Below are 22,276 nucleotides of genomic sequence, written 5' to 3'. Positions count from 1 at the left end.
AAATTGTCCAACCATTCAGCAGCAACGTATCCTAATATTATTAATTATTATTACAAAGTGCATATTATTGGCCATTCGTATATGTCATAAAATCGACTGCCGGCTGCAATGTCCTATTATAATCGTTTGATATGCACAACAATATATTATTATATTATAATTTGTCTCTACACGTGTCAATATATAGGTATAGTAGTCGCATTGTACTCTACCCGATATTCTTAAAATATAGTGTATAGCAATAAAGCAGTAATAATATTCTGATGTGTAATACATATTATTATTATTATTGTGGCAACAAAACACGAGTTTCTCCACGCCTATATGTATAATATTATTAAATATGATATGCGGGTATATGTATTCTTTTATACGTCGTTATAATAATAATATGAGATTGCTCTTGTCAAATGAATATGAATAACAATAATAATAATAATACTATTGGCGGAATGCAATATCGAAATACCTACGGATAACAAATAGCAATTAAAAGTTTTACGTAGGCAATAAAAGCACGACCGCGACGGCCAGAAAAATGTGCGCCCGTCAAAATGCGGACACAGTTGTGGTTGCGTGTAATATATTCTATTAGATTGCCTTACGTATCACCGAGATATTTTGTTCGTTGGCTACAGGTATAGGGCGCGTAGCACTCAAATGCAAATGAATAATAACATAAGTGTATGTATATATATATATATATATATATATAGATGCCTACTCGCTACCTTGCTTACCTATATATCCACTAGGACGTTAAATTATGTTTTAAATCGAGGTTAATGTATTGACTATTAATATTATAGTTTTCCGAATGGAATCTGAATTACGCCCAACGCCGTCTATATGTATAATAATGTTCGTACAGTCGTTTTTTAAATCCACTGTAATATATTTTGTCCGTGGTGATCGAAATGAAAAATGAATAAAACCGCCTTTTTCCGATTTCAAAATAATATCGCGCATTATAAATCATCGTCGTTATTATCGACGACACGACTGTTAAGTTCAAGACTTTTATGTCGGTCGTAATTTGTCTGCGCGACGACATGATGTATAATATGATCGTCTGCGGGGGATGGGCGCTTGTTTCAATATTTGGTGGTTTAAAAAAGTTCACCGACGAATCGTTAAAAGGTTACCGCGTTTTTTTTCCTTTTCCATTCAGCAATAAATCGTATAATCGAGTCAATTGCATATAGATCCACTGCTCATCGGGGGAAAATTATTTTGTCCTATAAATGACGTATCGATGCATACTCAGTACTCTATAGTCATTACGGAATACGGATACGGATTCGAATTTATGTATATGACATGTTATAATATATTATATTATTATATAGTGCGAAAAAATATTTAAGAGAATTTAAAAGCGGTGGCGTTTCAATACTTATTTTTCGTTTAGATTTGTCGCACGTTTACGGTCTACAACAATTATTATACTGCTACAACTCAAAACTGATAGTTTTTAAAAAGCGATTTGAGATCTAAATCTATAAGATATTTTAAAGATTTCTTTACTTATGCGTTTGGAACTAAAAACTTAAAATACTTGCAAACATATTTTATGACATGACTTTTTAAAATATTATGAAATCAAAAATATTCTCATAAACCCAAAAAGTTAGACTTATGGTCTTTTACGATTTTTAAGTGAATGCAAAACTGCTATATTTTGAGGTGTGGCAGTAAAACATTTCTATATATAAATACAAGATAGACGTGTATTTCGTATTGCAATAGAAATATCACAAATTATTAAGTGCAATACTGCCCACAACTCTAAATATTGCTGGTTTTGCACTCAACGCATTATCACACGGCTCTTTTGCTTTGAAAATTAACTAAAAATTATATAATTCAATACTGACACATATTTTTTAGTGGTTAGATGGACAATTGTATTAGTTGTGGCGGTCTCGTATTATATAGAGCTAATTTTTTACTATACGAAAGAAGCCATAACCCATAATTGATGAATTTTGAGTTGTGGCAGTCTAGCTTGTTCTAGAGGTTAGTTGGCTTTAAGGTCGAAAACAATAATATTATTGTGACACACAGCAAAAAGTAACTAATTCCGCAGGATCCACGTGAATTATTTGTATATTTTGACCGGGGACAAGACGTCTTAGACCGTCTCTGGCGGAAGGGGAGGTGTCTTTATTGAGAGCCAATAATAACACTCGAAACAGGCGGCGGCGTGACCGTATATTATTTGCGGTCGAAACTCGGCGGACGTTTGTATCGCGGTTTTCTTGCAAGCCACGGGTCGTGTTACCTATGGGTGGTTGCGAGTGGCGATTATTACGATACATATTGTAACATAAAAAAATGGGAATATATTATATACTACGATACGTACGGCATAGTATTATTATTATCATTATTATATGAATGACGGATCGGTGTATTTAAAAAAAAAATATATATATTTCCTCGAAGTTTTAGCGCGAATTCGAGATTTAAAGATAAAATAAAAAAAACATCATAATAAACGTAATAAATAGGTAAAAAAAACACTCGCACATGGGTATACTTACAGGCTCACGCGTGTGAATATAATAAGTTTCGTATTGAATCCGTTTAAAAACGGATTAAACATCCGTGACTTGACGTGTTGACGATACGGGATTGCGAGGCGTGGCGATTGTGTCAGACGATAACAACACTCAGGCCAATTTCCCCACCGACGTGTCGCGGTTAAGTGGTTTTATTATTTTTTTTTTCTTCCACATATTATAATATACGCGTTTATCATTCGCGTCAAAGCCAGAAGTTGTACCAGACAATGTCTAAGTCGTTTTATATTTTATTATTTTCGGAATCGACCCACTTACTTTCAGACTTCAGATTCCTGCGCGCGTGTATCCGAAATTCCACCCAAAACAACATAAAGCAAAATACAAAATATTATACAATATGTTTCATTGCTAATAAGAATATTTTATTATTATTCCGACATCGAATCCATTACGTTTCGATTTTCGATCGTTTTAAATTGTGAGGGAAAAAATAGTTTAATAATGGATTAATGACCCGCGGGCAAGAGAGTAGGCGAGTTTTTTTATTCCATATGGACGATACAATGTATAACGCAATGACATAATTTTTTTTTTAATAACATTATTTTCTATTCTAATGATAAAACTATGGGTTCATGCTATATGTAGGTAGCTACTATAATAATTGTATGACATTTGGCATGTTGTGTGTAAGTTGTTTGAGTTATATAATTGGGATTTGGTAGACTGCGAGTCGGATGCGAACACGTCTATAATAATTTACACATCACAGTCAAACGTCAGAATGTCATTAGTTAATTTATAGTTGGAGACAAACACCGTGATAATCACTTTAGTTACCATAGTGTTTTCTTATATAAAATAGTGTACCTTGACTTCAGACCGAGAGAATTAACGCCGCTAAGTTCATAAATAGGTACCTATAATAAGTAAATTTATTTTATATTTACTTATACCACTATACGGGCCGGAGCCCAACGGTATAAAAATAAGAGCAAAATATCAAGCAATATTACTTATTAAGATAATTACTTAAAATAAAAAAAATGTTTAAATAAGAAAGAGTGGCTCGAAAAGGGAACTCAAAAATTAATTTGGAAAAGCAGTGTAGAGCAGTGCAATAAAAAAAAAATATATACAAACAGGTACAATTAATATAACGTGCGTAACATAAACTTATTTATAATAAGGTCTGCCTTTTTTCAGAATATTATACGAACACTTCAAACTAATACAGATGGGAATTGTAATTTTATACAGTGTAATTTGACAAAAACTGTATGGAATTCCCAGAGAAACCGTTACAATCCAATGTCAAAGGTTAATAAATTAAACGTAATTAAAATAAAATATATTAAGCTCTTTGAACAAAAAGTTTACCTACCTTTAAATGTGCGTAGTAATCCTTTGTCCTGTGTATGACTACTCGTGTACCCAGTGTTGCGCAAAATAATGTATTATTCTAGCTAATTGAAATATTTTATTTATCGTATTCGTATAATATAAGTACAGACAATTTCCGAATAACACTGAGTAACCTACCTCATATTAAATTTTTATCTCCCGCACTAACATGTCCTATTCAATAATATAACATTTAGGGTGGGAAAAATGTTATTTAAACAATTATACGCACTAAAATAAAAGCAATAAAAAATAAACACAAATTCATTTTAAGATTAATCTATGAGATTGTACGAGATCGAAGTACCAAAGTTTTCAAATAAAAATCAGAGTACCTACCTAACATATATAATAATAAACCTACTCATATTTCTCGCATACTATAATGGATATAGATGGTTTTGGTTATGCTATAATATACTGTAAAGGTTTAAATTTAATAAAATCCAGTGTTATGACATTATAAGTGTATAAGTGAGTCGTTGTTCCCCGATGCGACTTTGAACCAAACTATTTTCCTTTATTTTTTTTTTTAAACCTAATCCGTCCTTAAAATGTGTGATGGAATCGTATACAATATGGTTGATCTGACAATACGCAGCATGAAAACTCATATTGCCGTATATACATACCTAATATTATATGTATAATATACTCCCTACAGCCAGTACCCTAAACTCTAGACTCGGGAGTACTATGACCATAATTTATTTTGTTTATAACTGTAGATCAGTGGTTTACAACCGGTGTGCCTTGAGCGATGGAAATGTTTTTTTTTTTAATTCTAGAAGCGACCAAAAACGTTAAATCATACGTATTTAATATTGAAAGAATATCGAAGTACTTCGTGATTCCGACAAAACGTTCATATGAGAATATTATAATAATATAATGAGACGAGAAATTGAATACTCTATCAAAATAATAATATATTCATAGACGTACTATACACGTTTAGTATTTATTCTAATTCTAAGGCTTATATCGGCGCAGTAAGTGACAAACTATTAAGATAATAACACCTTTTAAAATGAGACTCAAGATATCTCATACCTTAGATTAGAACAACCGAACGTAGTTATACGTCGTGATTTGTGTGCCTTAACGATTTGGCGAAAGATAGATTAATGTGCCATATTCTCAAAAAAGTTGAAAACCACTATATTTAGATAGGTACCTACTGTAAATCTTGTGCACGTACCTAGTTTTCTCGAGAGTGCGATATTATTCACTTCTGACACGAACTTTGCCAGAACAGTCCTTCGAACCAGCTTTTTGTAATTTTTTATCTTTTTGCGCAGCTGAAATACAAAAGTTTTGCAGATTATAGTTATGTATTTGACTATTATAGGCATCAAACACGACTGTTTAAAATAATTGAAAATTAGATATCATTAGGAGGTGTCTATATAATAGTATATTGCGATAATATACGTATAAAACAGTGTTTACAGTGTATACACCTGTTATTTATTTTAATACTTATCATTATAACTATAAAAACGCTCATAATATCAAAAATACAAATTTTTTTCAATAGTTTTGTCAACAGTCGATTATTTATTGTTTTTACAATGTTAGAATTATTGCAATAGCACAAATATTACATAAATATGGATATATAATAGTTTAATTTATTAAACATTATAATATTGTTAGATAATAAATGGAAACTTTTTATGAAACGTCTACAGAATATATTCTTTGCAACGTAAAACCGCAATTCTAATACTATTATAAACGTGATCCATAAGTAATAGAACATACACGAAATCATATTTGAAGTTCTTAAACGGGTCGTATACTTTATGGACTTATGGTTAGGTACGTATAATACGTGCGTTCGATATGCGGTTATGATATGATGTGAATATCGAACGATATTTATTATTATCGCTTTTTTTTTTGGCTTAGAGATATTTACATTTTATCGTGGCCAAACCAAATTCAAGACCCGCTGTGAACCATTAAGATGCTGCAATATCGCAGACTTAAACGGTACCTTTTCAATACACGGATTTCAATTTCATACAGCGAGTTGTAGCTATAAAGAACTTGGCAAGTGTTTGTATACGCATTACTCAAATGATGTATCGTGTTTTGAAAAGAATTACAATTTTATAAAAACATGTTTATCGCCACCATGAAATATTACATATGGATATTGATTAAGCTTCAGCTTATTATAACTGCTGAAGAATTAATGAAAATAAATATTTAAGTATTTACTCATAAACCATAATTCGTACCTCGATAATAACTTACTATTAAGATATTTTTTTTAAACAGCGGTATTATTATTTGTTTTTAAATTAATTTTTTTTCACATGAAATCCATCTGCAAAATCCAAGATCCCTATGGTGAACACAAATTACACAATATTATACGTATGAAGCGAATAGTGAATACTAAATCAATGTGTACAGAGAACACTGTACACAGCTGTGTGTATTGTACGGTTATAAAAGGATAATAAAATAGTTTATAAGATTTTTTGAAGTAGATGCATTATGGAAATATAATTAAAAAAACTTAATAATAATAAACTTAAAAAATAAATAATTAAACTTAAAGGTCAGTTTCTTAGAATTAACAGATTGTCTTCATTCATTAACAGTGATAATAATAATAAAAATATTTTCACAAAGAAAATAGAAATTTCGAAAGACTTAAAACCGAAACTCGCTTGTTGTTTAAGTCGTTTGGTAAAAGTTTGAGTTATTTCCTTTAGCTGGAAACTTGGAAAACAATCATAGAACTTTCATGGAAATTTATAATTGGGTTACTCGTGAAATGCGCAACAATATTCATAATTCAATTTAAATAATTCTACGGTGACTCGTGTAATTGCTACGCAAAGGACTACTTAACAGTGCCTACTTAATTTAGAAAGAATAGATGATATTATATCAGGAGTGTCATTATTATTTTTTAAACTTTATTATTTAATACGTTATTTTACAAATTAAATAACTCAAAAATACTCCATATCTAAAATTGAAAACCTAATGGGTACTTTTTTTTTGGACCGGACCGGCTAACAATCGGCGTAAGTGACACTTGTCAAATGGATACCTACACATTAGTAACTAGTCAGTTAATACCAAATATTAATAACGAGACCAACAATTTTTATTACTGCATACGATTAAGTTCAGCACTAATAACGTATAATACAGTGACATGGGTCAATTAAAGGCGCCCTTAAAGTTGTTTGATAGATACCTAATGTCACGTGATACGAAAAATGAAGGTTTCGATGAAATAGAGAAAAAACTCGTGCGTTTCATTAGACTTTGGTAGTCCTGCTATGATGAAGTTTGTATAAAAATAAAACCGCCATTCTTCGATTGATCCTGTGGGAATTGTATTCTACCTATTATAGGTAATTAGGTAGGTACAGCACTACAGCAGAGCAGTCTATTTCAACTAAAACGGTATTAATTATTTATTAAAACTTCGGTAGGTCGTAAGTCGTAACGCTGAGTACATATATAATACATATATAGTATCATCACCACTACAATACATGACCAATTCTATGGTATAGAAATCACATATAATTATCACACTGATTTCTAGCTTTCAGTTATCACTATAATCTAATATATTATGATTCGTCATGTGGTTCATGTGGCAATATGGACATGACGAGGGTAGGTCAAATTTGGGATCTAAATAGAATATCACTTAGCAGTTAGTGTATGTCACTCGATTGCATACTGGGAAACATCAAACATCTGCGATCCCGGAAAATGTTTGGAAAACTTCAAAAATATAAAAAAAAACCACTCGGGAGATTTGTTCAGAGTTTCCGTCCACAGCTTTCAAAGTGAACTACGGGCTGACAAACTTGATTTGCGAAAAAAAAGACGCCAAACTCGCTGTACAGACCCTGTTGTATTGTACACGCGTGTAAAATAACTCTATATACACATATATTATATATACGGCATCTCGAAGTCTTAAGGGACCAAAATCGACATGTCGAAACTTCGAGTTATCGAGGTAATTTAAAATAATATGTGAATCGGGACTGAAAAAATTATTCGATATACAGAAACTTCGAAATACCGAGATCCCACTGTATTTATAGCTAGACGCATATATTTTAATACGCACTACGATTTACTAGCGGCATTATATTATACGCGCGTCTCGTTGGAAAATTAAAACTAAAATAACAACTAATGTCGGTCGCGTGACAGCGGCGTGGATATATTATGTGCATGGCGACTGGTACAACAGCCGACACATATAATATATTATATTATAACGGCCACCCGGCCGACGGACCACTATATAATATCCGACCAATTAAATGTGTAGATACAAGGTATCCGCTATAGATATATTATTGTACACTGCTAACTACACATAATATAATATAATATAAATTTAATATTATTATTATTATTATTATTATTATTATCATTATCATTATCATTATATTGGTCAGTGAGCGTCCAAACCATCACGTATGTATAATAATATTATGTAAATTGAGACATTCGGTATTAATGGAACTGCCCGCGGTGTCCAAAACCACTCTTATATATATACATATGAACCTATGTACGTGGTATCTACGTGTGTTTGTGTGTACGCGCGCGTGCTTGTAAACGCCGTCATTAAACGTGCGTATATAATATTATAATACAAAATCGAATACAAGTCCATAATATTATTATTATTTATCAATCCGTTTGTGCGGGGAATCTGCCGAAAACCACGACAACAACGCGTATTTTCAAATACGTGATCTGGACCCCCGTTCTAGATATTTTCTACGCCAATGTCATAATAACTCATATATTATTAAATTATCGAGCATAGGATAATTATTGGTACTTACTAACTACTAGGTTTACACCACATCATCAATCGTTAAGTATATAGCCAGCCGGTATATGGTATATATACCATAAGCGTTGAGTCACGCGAGCTGCGCTCGGCCTACATCAGTTCGGTTTAATTTTTCTAAATAATTTTCCGGTTTTTATGTAAAGGGGCATTAGTCAATTTTCGCTGGTTTTCAGTATAGACGCAAATAACCTTAAAATTATTATTTTCAGTGAATTTAATTTGTTTTTTTATTTATATTTTATTTATAATTATTGTAGGTATACGTTTTTTGGTATGTAAATACCTATATAACTTGTAAGCTGTTGTAATAGGTACCTACCTAGGAATCAAATAAAAATAACGTAAATATATTAATTTAATATGATAAAAATTAAGCTGATAAACGTCAAACGACTTGTGCCCTTATTTATATACCCTATTAATAAGTCGATGTATATGTTGTGCCTTTTAAAATACTGTGATAACAAATCCTCGTGCGTCTATGACAGTAGTACCATATTCGATCTGGCGTAAAATTGTACACAAAATTAACGTATAAAAAAAAAATTTCAACATTTGACTTGTGCCACCTTACACAAAAACCGTCCGATAAATACCGATATAAAATTCGATACGAAACATACATATCATTACATGTGAAGTTTAACCGTTAATCCGACAACGAAAAATATAAGTGTATAGGTACTACTCAATAGAGAAAAAACAAAAACAATGTTTCGTTTGATAACACTATATTAGAATGTTCGTTAAATATAAATTGCAAAGTCTGTCCCCTTTAACCGGTATCGTATCAAAACCTACTTAAAATGCGATAAAAAAAAAAAATACTGAGTGATGGATTTATATAGACAGCGTGGGAGATTAAACGTGTTAAGTAATTAATAATTAAATAGCAGCTGACATCGCTGGTAGACGGTAGCCAACGGTAGACGTTGGTGCCCGGTGGGTCAGTGGGTGTCATTATAATATATTGTATTAAAATGGCTATTTATAAATTACATACAACTAAAAAAAAAAAAAAAACTGTTCAAAGTATTTTCATTAAAAAGTAATTTTTCTAATTCATTAATATTATAAGATAATATATTACGACACAATATCTTGTATAATATGAGTATTAGTTAGTAATTTAGTAATATATTAAAATGTGTAATAAAGTCAAATCAAAACTAGGTAACATGGATATTATTAAATAAAAAATGTATAGATCAACAAAGTGTGCGTATAGTATGTATTACATATTAGTTAATTTTTTATCCAAACTAAATTAAAAACCTAATATAGGCATACCACAGTCATAAATATATAAAAAAAACTTTAGGTTCGATCATATTTAGTTTTAACAGAATATGAACAGGAAGGAAAGTTTTAGTAAAGCGGTAAGGTTATTTGTCTGAATAGTCAAGACCGACCAAAACCAGACAATGTCAAAAGTTTGTGCCACGTTTTTGAATAATATTCAAATACATATCAAACTGATAAGTATATATATTTTCAAAATGAGCCATCAGATGTGTGTGTACAAAAAATAAATGATTATTTAAACATAAATACTCGAACAAATAATTACAATATAAAGACTACCTAATTATTATGCCAACAATTACTTGACTTATAAACAATTAAATAAAATATTCTTATTATTGATATTAAAAATTATTTTAATTAATTAAATGTGCCTGTATTAATTTATACTTTTTTTAATTATACTTCATACCTATAGCTGTAATAATTATAAGACAGTTTCATAATAATAATAAGTTGTACAATTCATCATATAAAATTTAAATTCATTATTCAGTTCAACTTCGCGAAATAAAAATAAGGTACCTACAAAAATAATTTATGTTAAAAAATATTTTTTGAAATAACGTCCCGATGTTTTAATAAAAATAATTAGTAAGAATGCTTTCAAAATATAAAACAGTCATATAGGAATACTCAACTCCACTAAATTAGAGTTCTGTTTATATCGTCTGCTATAGTTATAGCTTAGTTATAATTTAGAAATAAATTTCAAAAAATTCAATAAAAAATTGCTTATATCTAAGTTCTAAATTCTAAGAACTACACTCTTTAGAAATCGGAATGAACATTTTTGAACTAGAATAATGAAGTATATTTTGAAAAAAAAACTTAATATAAATCAAGAAGTATAACTGCCTATTAAATTTTAATGTTAATATTAAATATATGTTATTTAGACGTACCTACACATGACGTGTCGGTTAATTATATGAGTATAATTTAAAATTTGGCTATCAAATTTTAAACCAAATTGTTTTTTTAAAGATTTTTCTTTATTTATTCTGGTCTTATTTGTAATGTTATTATTGTTTAATTGGCCGTGAAGAGTCTAATCTTCATGGGACCAATTAATTTCGAGGCAAAATATAAGCTACCGGGTAAAGTCGGAGTACAGGGAAACAAAACTCCTCAAATATTATATGACTGCACACTGCAGTCAGCAATATACGAATACGAACCAGCAGAGATATGCTTTTAATAATTTTAATTTATTACCAAAATGTGATCATACATTTGCAATTTACGGTGCCTCGGATTCATACAAAGACTGCTGATAAAGACACCGGCATTCAAGATAAGAGAGCATTAGGCATACATAATTCATGGCTCACGCCTCACCCTTTTTTATCCAAAAGGAAATCTAAATATTATAATATGTAAGTATACACACACACACACACACAATCGGACGACGGTGTATAGCAAAATTTTGCGCAGTTGACGAGGCAAAAATGTGATTGTTAACGACATTTTGTCAGTGTATCGTTTATCAAAAAGCGTATATTATATTATTTAGAATTCAGATTTCCCCGGGTGATTTTAAAATCACGATATTTCCAGTGTCGGCGCAAATAAATATATAGATGTGTATGTTTTTTTTTTTTTTATCAAACATTTGAAAATGATCAATAGACTTTTTTTCCGCCGTCTTTATTTAAGGCATAATTTTGCATAAAAAATATAACAAGTCAATCAGATATACAGAACAATACAAATTGAAACAGCAACTATATAGTACTGTCAGATAATAACACGTCTCTGTCGGTAGGTATATTAATATTATACTATTTGCGTTGTGTAACAAGCATATTATTATTATTATAAGTAGGCGCCTGTATTTAAATATAATGTTTACGAATCTGTCGACTATCGTTTATCGTTATAAATTATAATATAGGTTTATTAAATTGAACTCGGCGTAGTCGGTACCTACACTGCAGATACTTATTTAAATTATTTATTTAAGCAATGTTTTTTTATATTATGTAGCCCGACACGAAACCAGATCAATGCAAAACATGTGGAGAAGTACTCTCCGTCAAACATAATATTTTAATTCGTTGACATAAATATGAGAATATCAGAGATAACAAAAAAAAATAATGAAAATTTGATTCTAAATATTCTAAAAAATAAGATGGATGTATATGATACATTAAAAAGTTATAAATGTATAAATAATTAAACATATACGTTTATCCTAGAAGGCTCGTTACGTTATTATTTATAATTGAAAAAAAAAACACCTGATTTAATTATAGTGTAATATTTAGTGTTCGCTTAAAAACTCTTTCTATCAACAAGCATAAATATTAATGATACCGCTGATTGATGGCTCAATTAAATAAATAATATTAATGTAGGTGAATAATATTTAAAAACAAAATGCCCGAAGAAATCGAATACGTTATGATCTACATATAGCAATACCCACAAGACAAGACGTGAATGAATGAAATAATAAATAATAATTTAACTACTCAAAACGATTAATGATTTACTAATAAGATAGCTGATACGACTGCGAAACGTACAAGTTCAGTGAAATATTTAGTTTTACATCAATAGGGTTTCTTAAATGTAAATATTTAACATAAATATCAAAATATACATATTATATTAAATTAAATTATTTCACAAGGTGAACAATGTTACGTTTATATTTATGATAAAAATATGCTTATGAAAATGTATTGATGCTAAGATATTAGAAAATAATATATCTATCTATATAACAAACAAATGTATACAAACTAACATAAAACTATTTTTGAGTTAATTTCAATTCGAATTTTATAAAATAATATTCGTGTCTATTAATTATTACTTATTAGTAATTTTATATAACAGACTATTTATCTGAATTCTGATCATCAAAATTATGACCGAACGTTTCGTTTAACTATTTGTAAAATTCAACAAAGAACTTCACACAAATATTCTTAGTCGGTCCCCACATACCGCGAATACATATAATATTATATACACAACTTTCCAGGATAAGTTTTGATCAGTTTTTTCAACTTTCGTACTTAGCTGATATTATATTTACCAAGATGAAAGAACTTAGTCTTTCTTAACCAGGCGAAATACTGACTATTTTTCATGCAAGCCACAAAGTGCATTCAAATTTGATTATTGGGCAGAAACTGCTAGGTAACAAAGGAGAGTTTGAGAGTTTTCCAATAATACAGGACTTTTATAGTAGTTTTCCTCTCTTGTAGTAATATTTTATTGTCCTCCTTTTTAACTATAAAAATGTATTTATCTGGTAGAGTGTGCACTTGAATTGTATATATTTTGTCATTTTTTTTTTTTTATCATAATATTATGTTCGATAACATTGTTTATATCTGGTTATCAATGAGAACTAGACAATAGATAAATTATAATGTTAATATTTAGTGGAATTCACCAGGGCTACGCGACTGAATTTGGTCAAAAATAGGGCACCTCTGGCTAAACAGATTGGGAACCACTAAATTATATAATTATAGATAGCTTATTTTTTTTCTAAAAAATGTTGATTAAAGCATAAAATATATTTATATATTAAGCAATGCGTATAATCGAAATAATAATAAAAATAAAAATTAGATTTTTAAGTAAATGCATATTAACTTAATCCATAGAAATAAGTATGAATAAAATCTAAGAAACTGCCTCTGTTGAAGAAATATATTATAATCTATATGTTTCTTACATAATAAAACTTTAACATATAAATAATATTTCATATACATTTTTATTTTTAAATAAATAGGTAATAAATAGGTTTAAAAAAATTAACAAAATTTGTTAAATTAATTTAAATTAAAAAAAAATTTAAAAAAAATATTTGCTTAACAAAACTAAAATAAAATTTAGATATTTTCAAAATATTTTGACTACCGTAGATTATTATTAAGTTATTAGGTAGTTAACTACTTATTACCATTTGATGAATATCATTCACAAAAAATTCACGTATATGGAAATGGATAGATAATATTGTATTCCGTAATAATACAGATTTTCGAAAACAAAAATGTACATATATAGAACACGAAAAATAAAGTATATAGACTTGATACCAAAATAAGAAAAGTTTGAAACAACCGTGGTATTTGAACCGTTTAGCTTATTATAGTATAAACTAGGTTTAAATATATACGGTACTTTAAAAAGAAGTGTCAGCTTATAATTAATTATAAAATTCATTCTAACGCTGATAATGATATGTTTATTTAAGCATGTGTAACATATATGTATATATATATTTGAGTTTTCTCAGCACAAAAGCTAATGGGACACATACATTAATGAGCTAATACATATGTTTGAACAGCGAGTACATTTACATAAGCTATTGTGCAACAACACCAAAGAACGATTGCCAAATAGACACGTACCATCGGACTATTAAGTCTAAAAAGAATATGCGAGTAATTATTCTTATAACTTTTAACTTTTTAAGACGACTTAACAAAGTTCTAGAATCTATCGATGTTTACATATTTTCGCGACAAACAAAAAAAAAACCTAAAATATTTTGGTTATTCCGTTGCAATGAAAAGCTTGATGAAATAAATAACAATATATAGATTTAAGGTTGTTTGAGAAAATTTAAAACTTTTTGTCGATTTATTTCATGTAAAAGAGAGAAAAGTATAAAAAAAATATTTTGAACTTCATACGAATATTTCTTCAAATTCATCTGGGAATTTTTATACACGGTTAAACTATTGGGCTAAAGTATTGAACAAGAAGAGTTTGTAACATTTTGGATAACTTATATTATTTTTTTGTGCTTTGTAATTCACCTCACGTTTATGTAAATTATAGTTACTTACGCAATAAACCATATGTTCTATAGAATTATCTATTATTACTTAAAATGTTTTTGTTAAAATTTTTAAAAACAAGTACCCAACATTACTATTATTATCACACGTTGATCCAATCTCTACGGTTATCGAAGTCTCATAATTATATTTAAACTGAACAATAAAGTAAATATTTTTCTGATTGTTTTCATATACGTATAGAAGACCAAATTTAGTTTTTAGTTCTACATGCATACCTAACAATCCTATGCAATACTAATACAGTAATCGGTGATAGTGTATGACTATGTGCTATTATATTATAAAATAACATATATAGGCCACCACACAATGCAGCGGTGGTGGTAAAATGAGACACAATTTATCGCCACCACCAAGAAAAAATAATTTTAACACCACCACTGCAGTGTGTAGAGATACAATGTTTTAAAATAGTCAAATTATATTTTACAAAAGTTATGAATGAAAAATTGTCAACATTTTATAATTATATATTAAATAATTTTCATCTGTAATCAAGAATACACAATGATAGAATCAGATGAGACGAACTATTACAATATATTACAATGTTTATTACAATTTAACATAGTTTTCTAATTTAAACGTTTTTAGTTCTACGATAAAATAAAATTCGATTTCATGTTGTCAACTTTTTGATTATGCTAAGACATTACTTCAATTGTTAACTATATTTAAGTATATTTCAATACTAATATTAATATATATTATATTTTTGTGATTTTGTTATAATAGTAGCATCATTATTTTACATTAGCTAAATTATTATATAAATATAGATTTAGTACATAAATTATAGAAATAAATGTACCTATCTTATATTAATTGTGGGTTCTGTAATAGCTAATGTTTAAATGTAATATATTGTACTACTTACTTAAAATTTTTTCTTAACATATATATAAATAGTTAATATTTTGATATGCCAGTCTATAAATAAAGGTATTAAATTAAAGTATAAATATTTAACTGATATTTTCAAAGAAACAATATTATGTGTAATAGGTAATGTATTATATTTCAAATGTATCAAATATATGTAAATAATATATTCCTACGTTTATTTTAAAAGTAATGGAATGTTTAAAATAAATGGTTAAATAAATAATTGTTAATATGTGGATACCTTAATACCTAATAGTATATCAGATATATTATAAACAAAAATATAAAATTAAGTAGTTAGGAATTTAAAACACTATTAACAATAACAATATATTTAAATGCAATCAATGCATCAGTTTTGAACTAATTATCAAAAGTCGTATTCATTATTACTGCTAATTGATTACTTATAAAATATTATGATATTATAATATTAATACTGTAGTTGTTTAAACCTTATTAGAAACCATGATTTTAAATCATGGCTTATATATAGGTACTTGTGATTTGTAAGTGTGCTTCACAGACTTCAATGTGATCGATTTAAGAATACACTTGAACTTTAAACGTTTATGATTTATGTATAATATATAAGCTGACTACAAGAAGGGCTTTAGATTCATGTAGACTGTAGAGTGATAGGTGTGATTCTATATATTCGATATTTTAAACAACTTTAACTTTTCTCAATTTACCTATTTGTTTACAGTTTAAAAATATCTTCAATAATTAAGTTGATTGTTACTTCCGTGAATACGCAATTTTTAAACATCAAATTATTCTTTTATATATTTTGTATGAATAAAATATTGTTGTAGATATATTATGTAACAGACAAACCCATGTTGTTATTTTCAGTTTAACTGCTGATTGTTATTTGACACTTGCAAAAATGCATTATGGTCTACACGAGGATTAATACATAAACTATTAAGTCCATTAATATTCAATATATATTTTATTGCCAATTTAAATCGAAGACAAACGTTCTACTATAAGTAATAAGAAAAAAATATATTTTAAAGTGTACATAAAAATAAAAAAAAATAATAATAACGACAAAGGAACTACTTTAAGTACCCATTAATATCTGTTTTGGGTATATTCATGAACTCTCTCAAATGGTATTGGTTCTCAGTTATACAGGGTTTTAACGAATACTCGTTTAAAAATATTTTCGATGAAAATAAAAAATGTATAATTGTAAAACTTGTAAAAAAATATTTTCAGTGCATATGTATTTAATTAATATGCTTTACATTTGAAATAAATATAATTTTATATTAGAAAATGTATGTTTTAGAAATTTGAATTTTTGAATTAATTTATGAATAGTAGATTGTATTATAATAAGTCAGTTGTCTGCATATTATGACATCATAGGAACTTTGATGCTCAAAGTTTTTTAAATAAATTTCTAATGAGATTAATTAACACATGTGCTCGAATATCACCGTGTTTTTATAATTTGTCATTTTTTGTTTGATTGCCTGACATGGTGTTTACCAGGCTGAAAATGTGTTTCAAGAGCATACTATTCTAATGTAATTTAGTGAATTTTTTAGGTAATTTTTTTAAATTTTTCTAACCTTCTAGGTGTAGGGCAAAAATAAAAAAGAATATGTATTTTTCATTTTGGAACCCACTTAAACATAATAGTGATCTGATTTTAAAATAACTCAAGTTTTGAATTTATCTAAATGACCAGATCACCACACGACCACTGGTATCTGTTCACAATTTATTGTATTAGTTCAATACTGATCATCTAACTTTTTTTTTTTTTAAAACATTTTGAAAATAAATTATGGTTTGATTATAATATTATCAAAAATAAAATAATTTGAAGTTAATTTTTAGAACATTTAATTTAAATTTTAGTTGTTATTTGATATTTTCATAGAACATTAAAACCTGAACTTTGGTTATCACTTATAATCAGTGACATGGTTATATAAGAATGACAAGCGTCAGACACGTTTGTTTAATATAATTAACAAATTTACTATACTAACTAACGGTAATGTGTAAAAATTTGTCCGAAAGGATTAATGTATATACCTAGCGACTAGCAGTAAACAAATGTGTGCCTTTATATCACATGCAATTACAATAAATTAAACATGCATGTATGAAATTTAAAATAATTTTTAATTCCTATACAAGAAGTTGAGACGTATGAATAGAATATAATAATAATAAAATGTATACCACTGATATTAAGTAATAACATATGTCACTGAATTCATGAAATAATTGAACGAATAATGTGATAATAATAATTATGGAAGTAAGTAGAACCTAAAACCTATAATATTAAAATATTAATTTAATTCTCCGGCGTAAATTAATTGCCTATACGATCCGCCGCCGAAAAAAATTGACGGTCGTATAATTCTTCATTATTAGTTCTTATGCCCATTAATTTGACTAAATTCACGAAAAAGATAACTTTACATATTCAAATATTTGTTTTTAGGATATTATCTAACATTCGTTGTGTTAAAATATAGTAAAACTCAATTTTTACGAATTAAGATCTTAAAATAATATGTATAGTTATAATATTATATTGTTTAATGATTAAATTTAATTTAATAACATTATGTGAGTGCAATGTAACAAATAATATGTTAGGAACGAAAATATTCTCACACTCATACGTTTATCAAACCACTAAAATAATTAATGTATTTAATTAAGGATGTAGAATGAAAAACTAAGATATCTTTTTAAAAAAATTCACGTTTTAGATTATGTTGTTTGTATTTATAATTAATAATTATCATAAAAAATAGGTTCTATTATTTATATTATTTTCGAATATTAACAAATCGTTTAAAAGAAATGTTTTAGTTATGTAATACAAGCGAACAATTTATTCGTTACACAATTTTTTTTAGAACTACATGTCAAATGCAGTAACACTAGCTGAGAATTTATATTATAAATAACCTTGGTATGAAATCTATCAAAATGTACACTTTAATGGTAATAAGGCATAAATAAAAAAGAACGTATGCATTGGAAAGAACATCTCCATAAAGTAGACAATTTAATAAAAGAAAATTAAATAGATATTAAATTTGGATGAAATAAAATTATTTTTTACTCGCCTATAAAATATATTGATTTGAAATCAACAAAATGGTTCGGTTAACAGCGCACACAAAAAAAATCGTTAACACTTCTAAAATAACATTAATAGTATATGTTCTAATAACAGTACATTCAAATTTAACACAATACAAAATGTACATAAGCTATAAAAATGTTCATTTTTTTTTTTTCATTTTTTAATTTACTGATAATACCATGAAAATAATATAGTAAACAAACCATAAACATTTTTATTACAAGATACATTACAGTATATAAATAGACAGAGATATTCTTCGAAGAATATTTCCATGTAAATATTTAAGTATACATTTCTTGTTAAATTAATATCTTTAACTTTTACTATACAGAATACGCAATCTGTAAATATTATTATTACAATAAAATTATATAAAAGAGAGATACAAGGAAATTGCTTAAAAAAAATGAATTAGAGAAGTATAACTCCCTCTGAGTTTTAAGTGTTATTAAATAATAAAAATGTAATGGAGAGAAACCTCAAATTCATTAAATTCAAAGTCTAAATATTTTTTTATTTATTAATCGGTTGACAGTAATATTCACTGAAAAGCAACTTCCTTATCAAACACTTATGAGTATTCTCTAAAAAAAAATGAATTGGAGATTTTATACCCAATATAAATTCTCTGTTAACTCTTATGAGTTATATTTCAAATCTATTTCGATCATTATATAATTGTATAACTATTTAAGTGAAAGTTCATATTTTTATCGTTTACTTATCGGCATATTATTATATTTGATACATCTTTTGTTATTGAAATTAATTGTGACCCAATAAACAAAAAAAATTCAACATTGTATTATAAAAAATTGCTTTTAATTTATTAAAAAAAAAGTCGTACAAAATAAATAATGACATTGTCAACCGCAGGAGTTTAATTGGAAATTCGATTAAAAATTAGGTATCAATCGTACTCTGGGGTTGTTGATTCCATGACTGTAAATATGTATGAAATAATGTCTGATGAAATTAAGGATGAATTTATGCAGAAATAATTATAATCAATATCAACTTTTGAATATAATATTACCATTATATTTTATATATAGCTATAACAATCAAATTATTAAAGTTATAAGTTATAACTACACAAAATTGTAGTTTAAATGAAAGTATTTTGATCTCTTATTCTACGAAGTAACAATTGTTTTGGTTACAACCGTAGTTGTAACTTACAATATTATTCTACAAACTTTACTCATTGTACTTACCTACGTGCATTGACAGTATTATAAAATATATTTACTAACGACTTGACTGTTGAAAAAAGTTCTTCTACCTATCTATTTGTAATAATATAATTCAGATTCCAGTTGCTAGGTACTTCAAAACCATTCGTCCGGTGTTTGTATGTTTATTGTTTACTAAGAACTCGAAACGGAATTCACTTAACAAAAACATTAACACTTTACACTGGGTAAATCGTCAAATGGCTATTGGAATAGTTCGCCAAATTCTTAGTATTCTTACTCGATATAAATGGTATTTTCACAACAATGGTTTAAATTAATTTTCACCGGTGCTTTGAAACAATATCTGCAATCGTAATCCGAAACAACTGAAATTCCAAAGGTCTGGAAATATATTTTTATCTAATGCACAACGCATTCGCAAAATTGACTCTATTGGTGGGACTTAATCGATTAAACATGTTAAACACAATAATTAATAAACCCTTTAGAAATCATCGATTTAATTAATATACAATATATTTTATGGTCATTACAATGATAATTATTTCCATTACACAAACTGTATTCAATTTCATTCGACAGTTAATGAATTTATTTAATTTTCTAAGAACAGTACAGGGTGATTTTTTAAGCATACTCACAACTCACTCCCATTGTTTTAATTTAATAGTAGGTACATTTATTCAAATTCTGAGTTTTAGAATTTTTAAATGTGGGTACCTATAATAAGATCATAATATTTTCAAATTTTGATTTATTTTTACTAAAGATTAGGTTAGATTAGGGTTCTAAGGGGTACTAAGGATGGTCCTGTGGCGATATAAACTTCTATTTTTCCAAATGAGAACCCCCTTTTTTATTGAAAGTTATTTGGTGGTTGATTTTCTTGAAAATGTCCATAAATGTATTTAAATTCCATTGAGTAAGTAGTAACTGAGTTATTAAAATGTTTATACTAAGGATAATAATTATTAAAAATGGTTTTATAAAAATGAAAATTTTATGTTATATTATTAGATGTAGTATTTATTATATTTGGGTCATTTTTTCAATTATTTTTATTAATAAATCAATAGTAATTACTAATTTTTTCAAATTATCGAAGCCCATTACTTAACCCTACTTAACCCAATACCATTGACATAATTATCCTTAGTACACAATGTTATATAACTCAAAAACTACTTTGATTTAGAAACATCAAAATTCTCAAAAATATATCTGCTTAACAATTAAAAATTAAAAAGGGGTGTTTCTATTTGAAAACGGAAGTCACAGGATCATCCTTAAATGGTACAAAATACGGTGTATTTAAAAATTCCGGAAATCAGAATTTAAATATATGCAGCAATTTTGAATTTAACTATAGGAATAGAACGAGCATCCTTAAAAAATCATCCTGTATATTACTAATTGTATTTCTTTTTCACCTGTTTGCAATTCGTACAAATATAATATTGTTCTTAAAATAATTAAAATGTAATTATTTTGGTACCGGTTGTTTTTACCGGTTGTTCTTAACGATTCGTTAAACGTAAAACATGTATTTATATTAATGTAATTTAGTATTATGTAAGTACTTTGTTAGTATTCGGAATAATGAATGAAAAAAAAAAATATCAATTGCGGGTATATTCTAAAATCGAACGTTCTAGAATAAAATTGTTGAATGATTACCTAACATTTAAGGACGGTGAGAGGGCGATCCGCACACAAACTGCAAAATTGATGATAATGTGTGTCTGAAATAATTAAAGTTTACTCGACTACAGGTTTTTTTTCTATAACGTCCTTTATTCCTAATCGACAACGGCCACAGGTACAATCGGTCCAATAGCGTTCAATCATTTGGCTGTACCGGAGTGGTTAAACATTTGAAGTCTAGGGAATTTGGATCGGTATAGACATCTCGGGGTTTACTCTAAAGCTTGCAGATCGACGGATGAACGTTATTCTGGTCCCGTCAATAGTTGTATTTAATTGTTTATACACTGGAGATAATAATATATTACGTGTATATAACGTTGATCACAATTTCGGCGCAATGTGTATTTAAAAATGTTTTTAAAAAAAAACCCTTTTTCTGAATTGTCTACTTG

At 27.8% G+C, this 22,276-nt stretch overlaps 1 protein-coding gene across 4 annotated transcripts in view; it reads right to left on the bottom strand.

The window, feature by feature from the left end:
- Positions 1–22,276, bottom strand: part of LOC100574733 (cardioacceleratory peptide receptor) — a 241,635-nt gene that overhangs the window by 204,455 nt on the left and 14,904 nt on the right. For 2 of the 4 annotated variants that reach the window (XM_003245049.4, XM_008185673.3), the window contains exon 2: positions 5,134–5,233. The exons of the other annotated variants lie outside the window; for them this stretch is intronic. The gene's annotated coding sequence lies outside the window, so the exon portion shown is untranslated. The remainder of the gene's footprint in view (positions 1–5,133; positions 5,234–22,276) is intronic. 4 annotated transcript variants of the gene reach the window in all.

Source organism: Acyrthosiphon pisum, chromosome A1 (genome assembly GCF_005508785.2).
Source record: "Acyrthosiphon pisum isolate AL4f chromosome A1, pea_aphid_22Mar2018_4r6ur, whole genome shotgun sequence".
Taxonomy (NCBI): Eukaryota; Metazoa; Arthropoda; class Insecta; order Hemiptera; family Aphididae; genus Acyrthosiphon; species Acyrthosiphon pisum.
Note: the sequence above shows the minus strand (reverse complement) of the source record. Positions and strands in the feature narration are given on the sequence as shown.